We start from the raw sequence: 14,726 nt of genomic DNA, 5'->3' as shown, positions 1-14,726 counted from the left end.
CCTAACTTCACCCCAAACCCTCACAGTAAACCTAACACTTACCCTAAACCTAACCCTAACCCTACTCCAACCTCAACCCTAAACCCTAGCCTAAATTTTATACAACCCTAAGCCTAATCGAATCCCTAAAACTAACCCTAATTCTAACCCGATCCCAAGTCCCAACCCTACCATCCACCCTAACCCTAACCCTAACCCTACCCCTAACCCTAGCCCTAACCCTAACCCTAACCCTACACCCAACCACAAAGCTACAATTAACCCTATCCCAACCCTAAACCTAACCCTAACTCCAACCCTAACACTAACACTAACCCTAACCTGAACCCTAATTCTATCCCCAACTCTACCACCAAACCTAACCCTAATCCTAACCCCAACCCCAACACCAAACCTAAAACTAACCCTAAACTTTATACCAACCCTAGACCCAACTGCAGCCTAAAACCTAACCCTAGCCGAACTCTAATCCTAACCATAACTCTAACCCTAATCTTACCCCTAACCTTAACCCTAACCCTAACCCAGAACCTAGCCTTAACATCATTTGTTTCAGAAACAGAGTAATGTACTTAGTCCACACACGTCCATACATATTTTAAATGTAAAACAGTCTTCTCCAACATATATCATCTTATTCAAGCTAGAAAAAGTCTGTGAAAGTGTTTTGAGGAGTGAGTGACATTCTGGCTCCATTCATCTGGATGTATATCTCGTGTGAAAACTAGCATTTTCACAGAAAACTCAACATTTGCAATGCAAAACCTTTGCAAAATACCGTTTTGAAGGCTAAAGGACTTATTGGATCCATTCACTTCCTTGCACTCTTTGCTCTGTAAGTACTTTCTTCAGAGAACACTGTCCTTAACCTAAATGTAAGCTAAACCTAACACTAGCACTACCCCTAAACCTACAACAACCTCAAAACCAACAATAAATGCACACCTTCCTGAAGCTTCACATCAATCTTAATCCCACCCTAAGCAGAACCAAATCCTAACCCTAGCCTAAGCTGAGCTCTAACCCACAACCGAACACTAAGGCTATCTCAAAATTACCCCAAACCTAACCCTGAGCCTAACATTAACATTTACATAATCAATTTCAAAAACTGAGTAATAATAATGTCTGCACATATTTCGAAGCATTTTTAATGGAAAACAGCATTGCAAAGTAAAGATTCCTAGTAAAATATGAGAGCAGTGTGTAAATGTGTTTTGAGAGCTCATTTACTTACCAGCTCCATTCACTTTCAAGCAATTTTGTGGGAGGAAAACAGCTTTCCTGTGGAGCACTCAACTAAAGCTATGCAAACCATTACCTAAACCTATTTTAAAAACTTAGAATGGTCCTGGTTCCATTCACTGCCATAAGATTTTTTACTAAAACTGAAATATTGCCGAGAACCCTCATTTTTACTTAACTTAAACATTACGCTAACACAACCACAAACACAAACACAAACTGAAACCCAAAAGAACCAATACCAGCAAAAATCCCCACCTACAAACCCAGTCCCAAAATCAACCCCAAGCCTAACTTCAACCTAAATCTCACACTAAACCTAACCCTAACCCTATCCCGAACCCTAGCCCCAACACTACCATCAACACTTACCCTAACCCTAACTCCAACCCCAACACCTACCCTAAAACAATCCTGAAACTTTATACCAACCCTACACCCAACCACCACACTAAACCTAAACCTAACCCTAACCCTAACCATAATCTTAACATTAACTATAATCCTAGCCCCAACCCTACTATCAACCCTAACCATATCCCTAAACCCAACCCCAATACCAACCCTAAACCCAACCCTAAAATTTATCCCAATCCTAATGCCCAATCGGAGATCTAAACTTAATCATTACCCTAACCCTAACCCTAATCCTTAACCCTAACCCTAACCATGACACTGAGCCTAGCCTTAAATCTTTTGTTTCAGAAACTGAGTAATGTTCTTGGTCCATACATCCAAACATATTTTTAGCATAAAACAGCACTGTCCAACATATCTCATCTTATTCTAGCTGAAAAAAATCTGTGAGTGGGATTTCAGAACTGAGTAAGATTCTAGCTCCATTCATTTGGATGTATGTCTTGCGTGAAAACCAGCATTTTTACAGAAAATTCAAAAATTGCTATGCAACTCACTTACCTAATACTGTTTTGAAGGCTAAGAGACTTATTGGATCCATTCACTTCCTTGCACTTTTTGGACTGAAAGTACTTTCTTCAGAGGACACTGTCCTTAACCTAAACCTAAACTAAACCAAACATTACCACTATCCCTAAACCTACAACAGTCTCAAAGCCAACAACAAACAAAAACATACCTGAAGCTTCAATCCAGTCTTAATCCCACCCTAAGCAGAATCCAAATCCTAAACATAGCCTAAAAGAACTCGAACCCACAAGCAAACACTGATGCTATCCCAAATTAACCCTAAACCTAACCATAAGCCTAACATTAACATTTACATAATCTGTTTCAAAAACTGAGTAATAATATCTGCACAATTTCCAAGCATTTTTAATGGAAAACAGAATTGTAAATTAATGTTTCTTTCTAAAATATGAGAACAGTTTGTAGATGTGTTTTGAGAGCTCATTGCCTTACCTGGTCCATCCACTTTCATGCAATTTTGTTGGAGAAAAACAGCATTTCTGCAGAACCCTCAGCTACAGCTATGAAAACCACTACCTAAACCTGCTTTGAAAACTTTGAATGGTCCTGGTTCCATTTGCTAGCATAAGGTATTTTATTAAAACTGCAATATTTCAGAGAACCCTAATTTTAACTTAAAAATAAAGCTAACACAGCCACAAACACAAACCGAAACTGCAAAGAACCAATAACAGCACAAATCCCAACCTCCAAAAGCAGTCCCAGAATGAATCACAAGTCTAACTTCAACCTAAACCTCACATTAGACCTAAAAATAAACCCAACCCAGAAGCCTAGCACAAATGCTACCATCAACCCTAACCCTAACCCTAACCCCAATCCCAACACTCTCCCTAAAACCACCCCAAAATTTATACCAACCCTACACCCAACTGCTATGCTAAATTTTACCCTAACCACAACACTAACACTAACCCTAAACCTAACCCTAACCCTAGACTGAACCCTATCACCAACCCTAAGCCTAGCCTTAACCCCAACACCAACACCAAACCTAAAACCAACCCTAAACTTTATCCCAAACCTACACACAAATGCAAACCTAAACCTAACCTTAACCCCAACCATAACCATAACCCTAACCATAACCCAAGCCCTAAACCTACCACCAACCCTAACACTAACCCAAACCCAAAACCAACCCTAAACATAACCCTAAAATTTATACCAACCCTACATCCAACCACAGCCCTAAACCTAACCATAAACCCAACCCTAGCCCTTAGCCTAACCCTAACCTTAACTCTAACCCTAGCCCCAACCCTACCACCAACCCTAACCCTAACTCTAACCCCAACCCCAACACCCACCCTAAAATCACCCCTAAATTTTATACCAACCCTACACCCAATCGCAGCCTTAAACCCAACCATAACCCTAACCCAAACCCTAACCTTAAATCTAGCCCCTACCCTACCACCAACCTTAACCTGAACCCTAACCCCAACAGCAACACCCACTCTAAACCCAACCTAAAACTTTATACCAACCCTTATCCTACCACAGCCCAAAACCTAACTCTAACCCCAACCATAACCCAAACCCCAACCATAACCCTAGCCATAACCATAACTCTAATCCAAACACTGATCCTACACTTAACATAATTTGTTTAAGAAACTGGATAATGTACTTGATCCACAAAGTCTATACATATTTTTCGTCTAAAACAGCATTGTTCAACATATCTCATTTTATTCTAGTTGAAAAATGTTGGTGAATGGGTTTTGAGAACTGAGAGACATTCTGGCTCCATTCATTTTTATGTATGTCTTGCATGAAAACTAGCATTTTCACAGAAAATTCAACAGTTGCTATGCAAATCCCTAACCTTATATTGTTTTGAATACTAAGGAACTTATTGGATCCATTCACTTCCTTGCACTTTTTGGAGTGAAAGTACTTTCTTCAGAGAACACTGTCCTTACCCAAACCTAAGCTAAACGTAACACTAGAACTACCCCTAAAGCTACAACAACCTCAAAACCAAACAACAAACACAAACCTTCCTGAAACTTCACACCAATCTTAATCCCACACCAAGCAGAATGCAAATACTAACCCTAGCCTAAGCTGAACGCCAACCCACAATCAAGCACTAATGCTATCCCACATTAAGCTTAAACCTAACCCTGAGCCTAACACTAACATTCACATAATCTGCTTCAAAACCGAGTGATAATAATATCTGCACACATATCCAAGCATTTTTAATGGAATACAGCATTAGAAAGTAATGCTTCCTAGAAAAATATGAGAACCATTTGTAAATGTGTTTTGAGAGCTCATTGACTTACCAGCTCCATTCACTGTCAGGCAATTTGGAGAAAAACAGCTATTCTGTGGTGCATTCAATTACAGATATGCAAACCATGACCTAAACTTGTTGTGAAAAATTAGAATGCTCCTGGTTCCATTCACTGGCATAAGTTTTTCTAAAACTTCAATATTTCAGAGAACCCTCACTTTAACTTAACTTAAACATAACACTAATGCAACCACAAACACAAACATAAACCAAAATCCCAAAGAACCAATACCAGCACATATCCCAACCTCCAAATCCAGTCCCCAAATCAACCAAAACCTAACTTCAGCCAAAACCCACACACTCAAACTAACCCTAAACCTAGCCTCAAACCTACCATAAACCCTAACCCTAAGCATAATCTCAACCCCAACACCAACCCTAAAACAAATCCTAAAACTTGATATCAGCCCTACACCCAACCGCAACCCTAAACTTAAACTTCTCCTCTACCCTAAGCCTAAGCCTAATGCTAAACCTAACCCTAGCCCCAACATTACCACCAGCCCTAGACCTAACCCTAACTACAACACCAACACCAACCCTAAATGCAACCCAAAAGTTTACACAAACCCTACACCCAACCACACCTGAAAACCTAACCCTAACCACAACCCTAACACTGAACCTAACCCTAACCCTTACCATAGACTTTACCCTGCCATCAATCCAAACCCTAACCCTAACCCCAACACCAACACCAACGCTAAAACCAACCCAAAACTTTATACCACCCCATATACCCAACTGCAGCCCTAAACCTAACCCTAACCCCAACCCCAACCCTAACCTTATCCCTAATTATAACCCTAACACTGAGCCTAGCCTTAACATAATTTGTTTAAGAAACTGGGTGTACTTGGTCCACACACACCCATACATATTTTTAGTGTAAAACAGCATTTTCCAACATATCTCATCTTATTCTAGCTGAAAAAACTCTGTGAATGCATTTTGAGTATTGAGTGACATTCTGGCTCCATTTATTTGGACATATGTCTTGCTTGAAAACCAGCATTTTCACCAAAAAATCAACAATAGCTATACAAATCCCTTACCTAACACTGTTTTGAAGGCTGAGGGACTTATTGGATTCAATCACTTCCTTGTACTTTTTGAACTGAAAGTACTTTCTTCAGAGAGCACTGTACTTACCATAAACATAAGCTAAACCTAACACTAGCACTACTGCTATACCTACAACAGCCTCCAAACCAACAACAAACACAAACCTACTCAAAGCTTCACACCAATCTTAATCCCACCCTAAAACGAATCCAAATTCTAACCCTAGCCTAAGCCGAACACTAACCCACAACCAAACACTAGTGTTATCCCAACATTAACCCCAAACCTAATCCTGAGCCTAACACTAACATTATCATAATCTGTTACAAAAACCGAGAGCTAATGCTATCTGCACTGTTTCCAAGCATTTTTAATAGGAAACAGCATTGCAAAGTAATGTTTCCTAGTAAAATATGAGAACAGTTTGTAAATCTGTTTTGAGAGCTCATTGACTTACCAACTCCATTCACTTTCAAGCAATTTTGTCGGAGAAAAACAGCATTTCTGCGGAGCATTCAACTACAGCTATGCAAACCATTACCTAAACCTGTTTTGTAAACTTAGAATGATCTAACTTCAACCCAAACCCTTACTCTTAACCTAATCCTAAACCTAACCCTAACCCTAAACCTAACCATAGCCCCAACTGTACAATCAAACCTAACCAAAACCTAACTCCAACCACAAAACCATCCCTAAACATTATACCAACCCTGCACTCAACTGCAACCCTAGAGGAACCCTAACCCAAAACCTAACCCTAACTATAACACTAACTCTAACCCTAAGCCTAGACCCAACCCCTTCCACCAACCCGAACATGAAACCTAACCCCAACCCCAAACCCAACCCTAAACCCAACCCTTAACTTTATACCAACCCTACACCCAACCACAACCCTAAAGCTAACCCTACTCCCATCCGTAACCCTAACCCTAACCCTAACCCTAACACTGAGCCTAGTCTTAACATAATTTTTTTCAGATACTGAGTAATACACTTGGTCAACACACGTCCATACATATTTTTAGTGTAAAAGAGCATTGTCCAACATATATCACCATATTCTAGCTGAAAAAAGTCTGTGGATAGGTTTTTGACATTGAGTGACATTCTGGCTCCATTCATTTGGATGTATGTCTTGCGTGAAAACTAGCATTTTCACAGAAAACTCAATAAATGGCATGCAAATTCCTTACCTAATACTGTTTTGAAGCCCAAGGGACTTATTGGATCCATTCACTTCCATGCAATTTTTGGAGTGAAAGTACTTTCTTCAGAGAACTCTATCCCTAACTTAAACCTAAGCTAAACCTAACACTAGCAGTACCCCTAAACCTACAACAACCTCAAAACCATCAACAAACACAAACCTACCCAAAGCTTCACACCGATCTTAACTCTACCCTAAGCAGAATCCAAATCCTAACCCTAGCCCAAGCCGAACCCTAACCCACCATGAAACCCTAGTGATATCCCCACATTATACCTAAACCTAATCCTGACCCTAACACTAACATTAACATAATCTTTTTCAAAAATAGAGTAATAATAATGTCTGCAAACATTTCGAAGCATTTTTAACGGAAAACAGCATTGCAAAGTAATGTTACCTAGTAAAATATGAGAAAAGTTTGTAAATGTGTTTTGAGAGCTCACTGACTAACCAACTCCATTCACTTTCAAGCAATTTTGTTGGAGGAAAACAGCATTTCTGTGGAGCACTCAACTAGAGCTATGCAAACCATTAACTAAACCAGTTTTGAAAACTTAGAACGGTCCTGATTCCATACTGACATAATATTTTTTACTAAAACTGCAATATTTCAGAAAACCCTCACTATAACTTAACTTAAACATAACAAGAAAGGAGCCACAGACACAAACACAAACTGAAATACCAAAAATTCAAAATCAGCACAAATCCCAACCTCCAAAAGCAGTCTCAGAATCAACCCCAAGCTTAACATCAACCCAAACCCACACTCTAAACCTAACCCTTAACCTAACCTTAATACTAATCTAAGCCTAACCCCAAACCTACCATCAACCCTAACACTAAACCTAACCCCAACACCAACCCTAAAGCCAACCCTAAACTTCATACCAATGCTACACCCAACCATTGTGCAAAACCTAACTCTACCCCCAACCCTAACACTAACCCTAACCCGAAACTTAGCCCCAACCCTACCACCAATTGTAGCCCTAACCCTGAGCAAAAACCCAATGCCAACACTAAACCCAAATCTACACCCAACTGCACTCTTAAACCTAACCCTAACCCTAACCCAACCATAATCCTAACCCTAACACTGAGCCTAGCCTTAACATAATTCATTTCAGAAACTGAGTAATGTACTCGGTCCACACATGTCCATACATGTTTTTAGAGTAAAACAGCATTGCCCAACATATCTCATCGTATTCGAGCTGAAAAAAGTCTATGAACGGGTTTTGAGAGCTGAGTGACATTCTGGCTCCATTCCTTTGGTTGTATGTCTTGCATGAAAACGAGCATTTTCACAGAAAACTCAACAATTGTTATGCAAATCCCTTAACTAATACTATTTTGAAGCCTAAGGGACTTCTTGGATCCATTCACTTCCTTGCACTATTTGGACTGATAGTGCTTTCTTCAGAGAACACGGTTCTTAACCTATACCTAAGTTAAACCTAACACTAACATTACCCCTATACTTACAACAACCTCAAAACCAACAACAAACACTAACTTACCCGAAGCCTCACACCAATCTTAATCTCACCATTAAGAAGAATCCAAATCCTAACACTTGCCTAAGCCAAACTCTAACCAGCAACGAAACGTGAACCCTAAACCTAACCTTCAGCCTAACACTAACATTTACATAATCTGCTTCAAAAACCGAATAATAATAACATCTGCACACATTTCCAAGCATTTTTAATGGAAAACAACCTGCAAAGTAATGTTTCTGGGTATAATATGAGAACAGTTTGTAAATGTGTTTTGAGAGCACATTGACTTACTAGCTCCATTCACATTCAAGCAATTTTGTCGGAGAAAAACAGCATTTCTGCGGAGCACTCAACTACAGCAATGCAAACCATTACCTAAACTTGTTTTGAAAACTTAGAACAGTCCTGGTTCTATTCACTGATGTAAGGTTTTTTCCCAAACTGCAATATTTCATAGAAACCTCACTTTAACTTAAATTGAACATAAGACTAATGCAATCACAAACACAAGCACGAACCAAAACACCAAAGAACCAACACCAGCACAAATCCCAAACTCCAAACCCAGTCCCAAAATCAACCTCATGCCTAACTTCAACCCAAACCCTCACACTAATCCTAACCCTAAATCTAACCCCAAACCTAACACCAGCCCTACCATCATCCATAACCCTAATCATAACCCCAACCCCAAGCCAACCCTAAAACCACCCAAAAACTTTGTACTGACACTGCACCCAATCCCAACACCAAACCTAACCCTAAAACCAACCCCAACCCTAACCCTAACCCTGATCCTAGCCCCAACCCTACCACCAACCCTAACCCTAATCCTAACCCAAACCCAAACACCAATCCTAAACCCAACTCTACATTCATACCAACCCTACCCTCAACTGCAGCCCTAAACCTAACCCTATCCCCAACCCAAAACGTAACCCTAACTCTAACCCTAACCCTAAACTTACCATCAACACTTACCCTCAACCTAACCCATCCCCAACACCAAATCTAAATCCAACCCTAAATTTTATACCAACACTACATCAAACTGCAGCCCTAAACTTAATCCTTACCCAACCCTAAACTTAATCCTAACCTTAAACCTAACCACAACCCTACAATCAACCCTAACCCTAACCCTAACCCAAGTGCCAACACCAAAGCTAAAAGCAACCCTAAATTTTACAGCAACAATACATCCAACTGCAACCCTGAACCTAACCCTAACTCCAACGCCAAACGAAAACCAAACTCTACACTAGCTCTAGCCCTACAAACCTCCAACCCTAATCCTAAACTTGGCTCCAATCCCAACACCAACACTAAACACATCTCTAAACTTTATACTAACCCTACACCAACTGCAGCCCTTAACCCTAACACTTACTCCAACCCTAAACCTTACCCAATGTTACCTACTAAAATATGAGAACAGTTTGTAAAAGTGTTTGAGAGTTCATTGATTTACTAACCCTTAGCCTGACCCTAGACCTAAACCTACCACCAACCCTAAGCTTCAAAGTAAATCCAACCCCAACACCAAACACAAACAAAACCCTAATCTTGATACCAACACTACATCCTACCACTACCCTAAACCTAACCCTAAGCAAAACACTAACCTTAACCCTAACCAAAAACCTAGACCTAAGCCTACCACCAACCCTAATCCTAACCCTAACCCAACACCAACACCAACACCAACCCTAAACCCAATTGAAAACTTTATAAAAATACACTTAACTGCCACCATTAAACTAAAACTTATCCCAGCCTTAATCCTAAAACTAACTCTAACACTAACTCTAACCCTAGCCCCATTCCATATAACCAAACCTATATCTAATCGAAACCCCAACCCCAACAACAACCCCAAGCACACCCAAAAATTTAACACACCTTACACCCAAATGCAGCATTAAACCTAAACCTAAGTTCAACCCTAGCCCTAACCCTAACCCTAATCCTAGCACCGAATCTACCATCAAACCTAACCATAACCCTAAGCCCAACCCCAACAACAAACCTAAACCTAACCCTAAAATTTATACCAACCCTACACCCATCTGCAACTTTTTAAACTAAATCTTAATCCCAACCCTAGTACTAACCCTAACACTAACCTTAGCCCCAACCCTGCAAGAAACCCTAACCCCAGTCCCAACACCTCAACCCAACCCTAAATTTTATTCAACCCTACACCCAAACACAGCCCTGAACCTAACCCTAAACAAACCTTAACCATAACCCTAACCTTAACCCTATCCTTAATCTTAACCCTAACCCTAAGGCAAACATTGATCTAGCCTTAGCATAATTCATTTCAGAAACTGAGTAATGTACTTTCTCTACACTTGTCCATACATATTTTTAGTATAAAACGGAATTGTCCAACATATATCGTCTTATTCTAGCTGAAAAAAGTCTGTGAATGGGTTTTGAGAACTGAGTGACATACAGCTCCATTCATTTGGCTGCATGTCTTGCAAGAAAACTAGCATTTCCACAGAAAACTCAACAATTTCTATGAAAATCCCTTACTTAATACTGTTTTGAAAGCTATGGAACTTATTGGATCCATTCACTTCCTTGCACTTTTTGGACTGAAATTGCTTTCCTCGGAGAACATGGTCCTTAATCTAAACCTAAGCTAAGCCTAACTAACGCTAGCACTGGAAAACCTCAAAACCAACAACAAACACAAACCCTGAACAACCTCAAAACCACCAACAAACGCACACCCACCCGAAGCTTCACACCAATCATAATCCCAAACTAAGTAGAACCAAATCCTAACACCAGCCAAAACCGAACTCTAACACACAACCAAACACTAATGTTATCCCAACATTAACCCTAAATGTAACGTTGAGGCTAACATTAACATTTAAATAATCTGCTTCAAAAACTCAGTGATAATAATATCTGCACAATTTTCCAAGCATTTTTAATGGAAAACACCAATGCAAAGTAATGCTTCCTGGTAAAATATGAGAACAGTTTGTAAAAGTGTTTTGAGAGCTCATTGACATATCAGCTCCATTCAATTTCAAGCAGTTTTGTTGGAGAAAAACAGCATTTCTGTGGAGTACTCAACTACAAATACGCAAACCATCACCTAAACCTGTTTTGAAAATATAGAACGGTCCTAGTTCCATTCACTGGCGAAAGACTTTTTCCTAAAACTGCAGTATTCAAGAGAACCCTCACATTAACTTAAATTGAACATAAGACTAATCCAACCACAAACACAAGCACATACCAAAACACCAAAGAACCAACACCAGCACAGATCCCAAACTCCAAACCCAGTCCCTAAATCAACCCCATGCCTAACTTCAACCCAAAGCTTCACACTAATCCTAACCCTAAATGTAACCCTAAACCTAACACTAACCCTAGACCCTACCCTACTATCAACACTAACCCTAACACTAACCTTAACTGCAATGCCAACCCTAAAATCACCACAAAATTTTACACCAACCCTACACCCAATCCCAACACCAAACCTAACCCTAAACCTAATCCTAACTCTAACCCTAGACCCAACCCTATCACCAACCCTAACCCTAATCCTAACCCCTACCCCAACACCAACCCTACACCCAACTCTAAATTTATACCAACTCTACCCCAAACTGCCCCCCTAAACCTAACCCTATTCCCAATCCAAACCCTAACCCTAACCCTCATGCTAAATCTAGTCCTAAACCTAACACCAGCCCTAAACTTCAATGTAAACCCATCCCCAACACCAAACCTAAACTCAACCCTAAATTTCATACCAACACTGCATCAAACAGCAGCCCTAAACTTAACCCTTACCCCAAACCTAACCATAAACCTAGCCACAATCCTACAATCAACCCTAACCCTACCCTAACCCCAGCACCAACACCAAAGCTAAAACCAACCCCAAACTATACCACCCCTACACAGAACCACAACTCTTAACCTAACCCTAACTCCAACCCTAACCCAAAACCTAACCCTAACACTAACACTAGCCCCAATACTACCACCAAGCCTAACCCTAAACCTTACCCCAACCCCAACACCCACCCTAAACCCAACTCTAAACTTTAACCAACCCTAAACCAACTGCAGCCCTAAAACTAAACCTAACCCTAATCCTAACCCTAACCTTACACTTAAACCTACCACCAACCCTAAGTCTCAAAGTAAAACCAACCCCAACACCAAACCTAAACCAAACCCTAATCTTGATACCAACACTACACCTTACTACTACCTTAAACTTAACCTTAAACAAAACACTAACCTAATCCTAACCATAAACCTAGCCCCAGCCCTCTGATCAGCCCTAATTGTAACCATAATCCCAACCCCAAAACCAACCCTAAACCCAACTGAAAACTTTATACCAACCCTGCACCCAACTCCCGCCTGTAACCTAACCCTTATGCCAATCCTAACCCTAACCCTAACCCTAATCCTAACCCTAGCTCCAACCCTACAACCATCCCTAAGCCCAATCCAAACCCCAACTGCAACACCAATTCTAAACACAACTCTAAACTTTATACCAACCCTACACCCAAAAGCAGCCTGAAATATAACTGTAAACCCAACCATAACCCTAACCCTAACACTAACCCTAACCCTTAACCTAGCCCTGAACCCACCACCAACCATAACAAAAGTGTAAGCAGAACCCCAACACCAAATGTAAATCTAACCCTTAAATTTATACGAACCCTACAACCTATCGCAACCTTAAAATAAACCTTAACACCAACCCCAGTTCTAACCCTCACCCTAACCTTCATCCTAGCCCCAACCCTGCAAGAAACCCTAACCCCAGTCCCAACACCAACCCTCAAGCCAACCCTAAATTTCATTCAACCCTACACAAAACCACAGCCCTAAACCTAACCCTAACCAAACCCGAACCACAACGCTAACCCTAACCATATCCTTAATCCTAACCCTAATCTTAACCCAAACTCTGAGCCTAACCTTAACATAATTCGTTACAGAAATTGAGTAATGTACTTTCTCCAAACATGTCTATACATACATTTAGCATAAAACAGCATTGTCCAACATATCTCATCTTATTCTAGCTGAAAAAATCTGTGAACGCATTTTGAGAGCTGAGTGACGTACAGCTCCATTCATTTGGATGTATGTCTTGCGTGAAACCTAGCATTTTCACATAAAACTCAACAATTGTTATGCAAATCCCTTACCTAATACTGTTTTGAAGGCTAAGGGACTTATTGGATCCATTCACTTCCTTGCACTTTTTGGACTGAAATTGCTTTCTTCAGAGAACATAGTCCTTAATCTAAACCTAAACTAACCCTAATACTAACACTACCCCTGAACCTACAACAACCTCAAAACCAACAACAAAGACACACCTACCCAAAGCTTCACACCAATCTTAATCCCACCCTAAACAGAATCCAAATCCTAACACTAGCCTAAACCGAACTCTAACACACAACCAAACACTGATGTTATCTCAACATTAACCCTAAACTTAACCCTGAGCCTAATAATGACATTTTAAAATTCTGTTTAAAAACCGAGTGACAATAATATCTACACACATTTCCAAGCATTTTTAAATAGAAAGCAGCATTGCAAAGTAATGTTTCCTGGTAAAATATGAGAACAGTTTGTAAATGTGTTTTGAGAGCTCATTGACTTACCAGCACCCTTCACTTTCAAGCAATTTTTTTTCAGAGAAAAACAGCATTTCTGCAGAGCAATCAACTACATGTATGAAAACCAATACCTAAACCTGTTTCAAAAACTTTGAATGATTCTGGTTCCATTCACTGGCATAAGATCTTTTCCTAAAAGTGCAATATTTAAGAGAACCCTCACTTTAACTTGAATTGAACATAAGACAAACGCAACCACAAACACGAGCATAAACTGAAATACCAAAGAATCAACACCAGCACAAATACCAAACTCCAAACCCAGTCCCAAAATCAAGCCCATGCCTAACTTCAACCCAAACCCTTACACCAATCCTAAAACTAACCCTAACCCTAACACTAACACCAATCCCAATGCCAACCCTAAAACCACACCAAAACTTTATACAAACCCTACACCCAATCCCAACACCAAAGATAATCCTAAACTCAGCCCTAACACTAGCCCCAACCATACCACCAATCCTAAAACTAATCCTAACCCCAACCCCAAAAACAACCTGAAACCCAATTCTAAATTCACACCAATCCTACCCACAACCACCGCCCTAAACCTAACCCTATCCAAAACCAAAACCCTAACACTAACCCTAACCCTAGCCCTAAACCTGCAAAAAGCCTAACCCTCAACCTAATCCCATCACCAACACCAATTTTAAACCCAACCCTAAATTTTATACCAAAACTACATCAAACCACAACCCTAAACTTAACCCTTACACCAACCCTAACCC

This window comes from Tamandua tetradactyla, chromosome 10 (assembly GCF_023851605.1).
Source record: "Tamandua tetradactyla isolate mTamTet1 chromosome 10, mTamTet1.pri, whole genome shotgun sequence".
In the NCBI taxonomy this organism is placed as follows: domain Eukaryota; kingdom Metazoa; phylum Chordata; class Mammalia; order Pilosa; family Myrmecophagidae; genus Tamandua; species Tamandua tetradactyla.
This window is presented reverse-complemented; position numbering follows the sequence as displayed.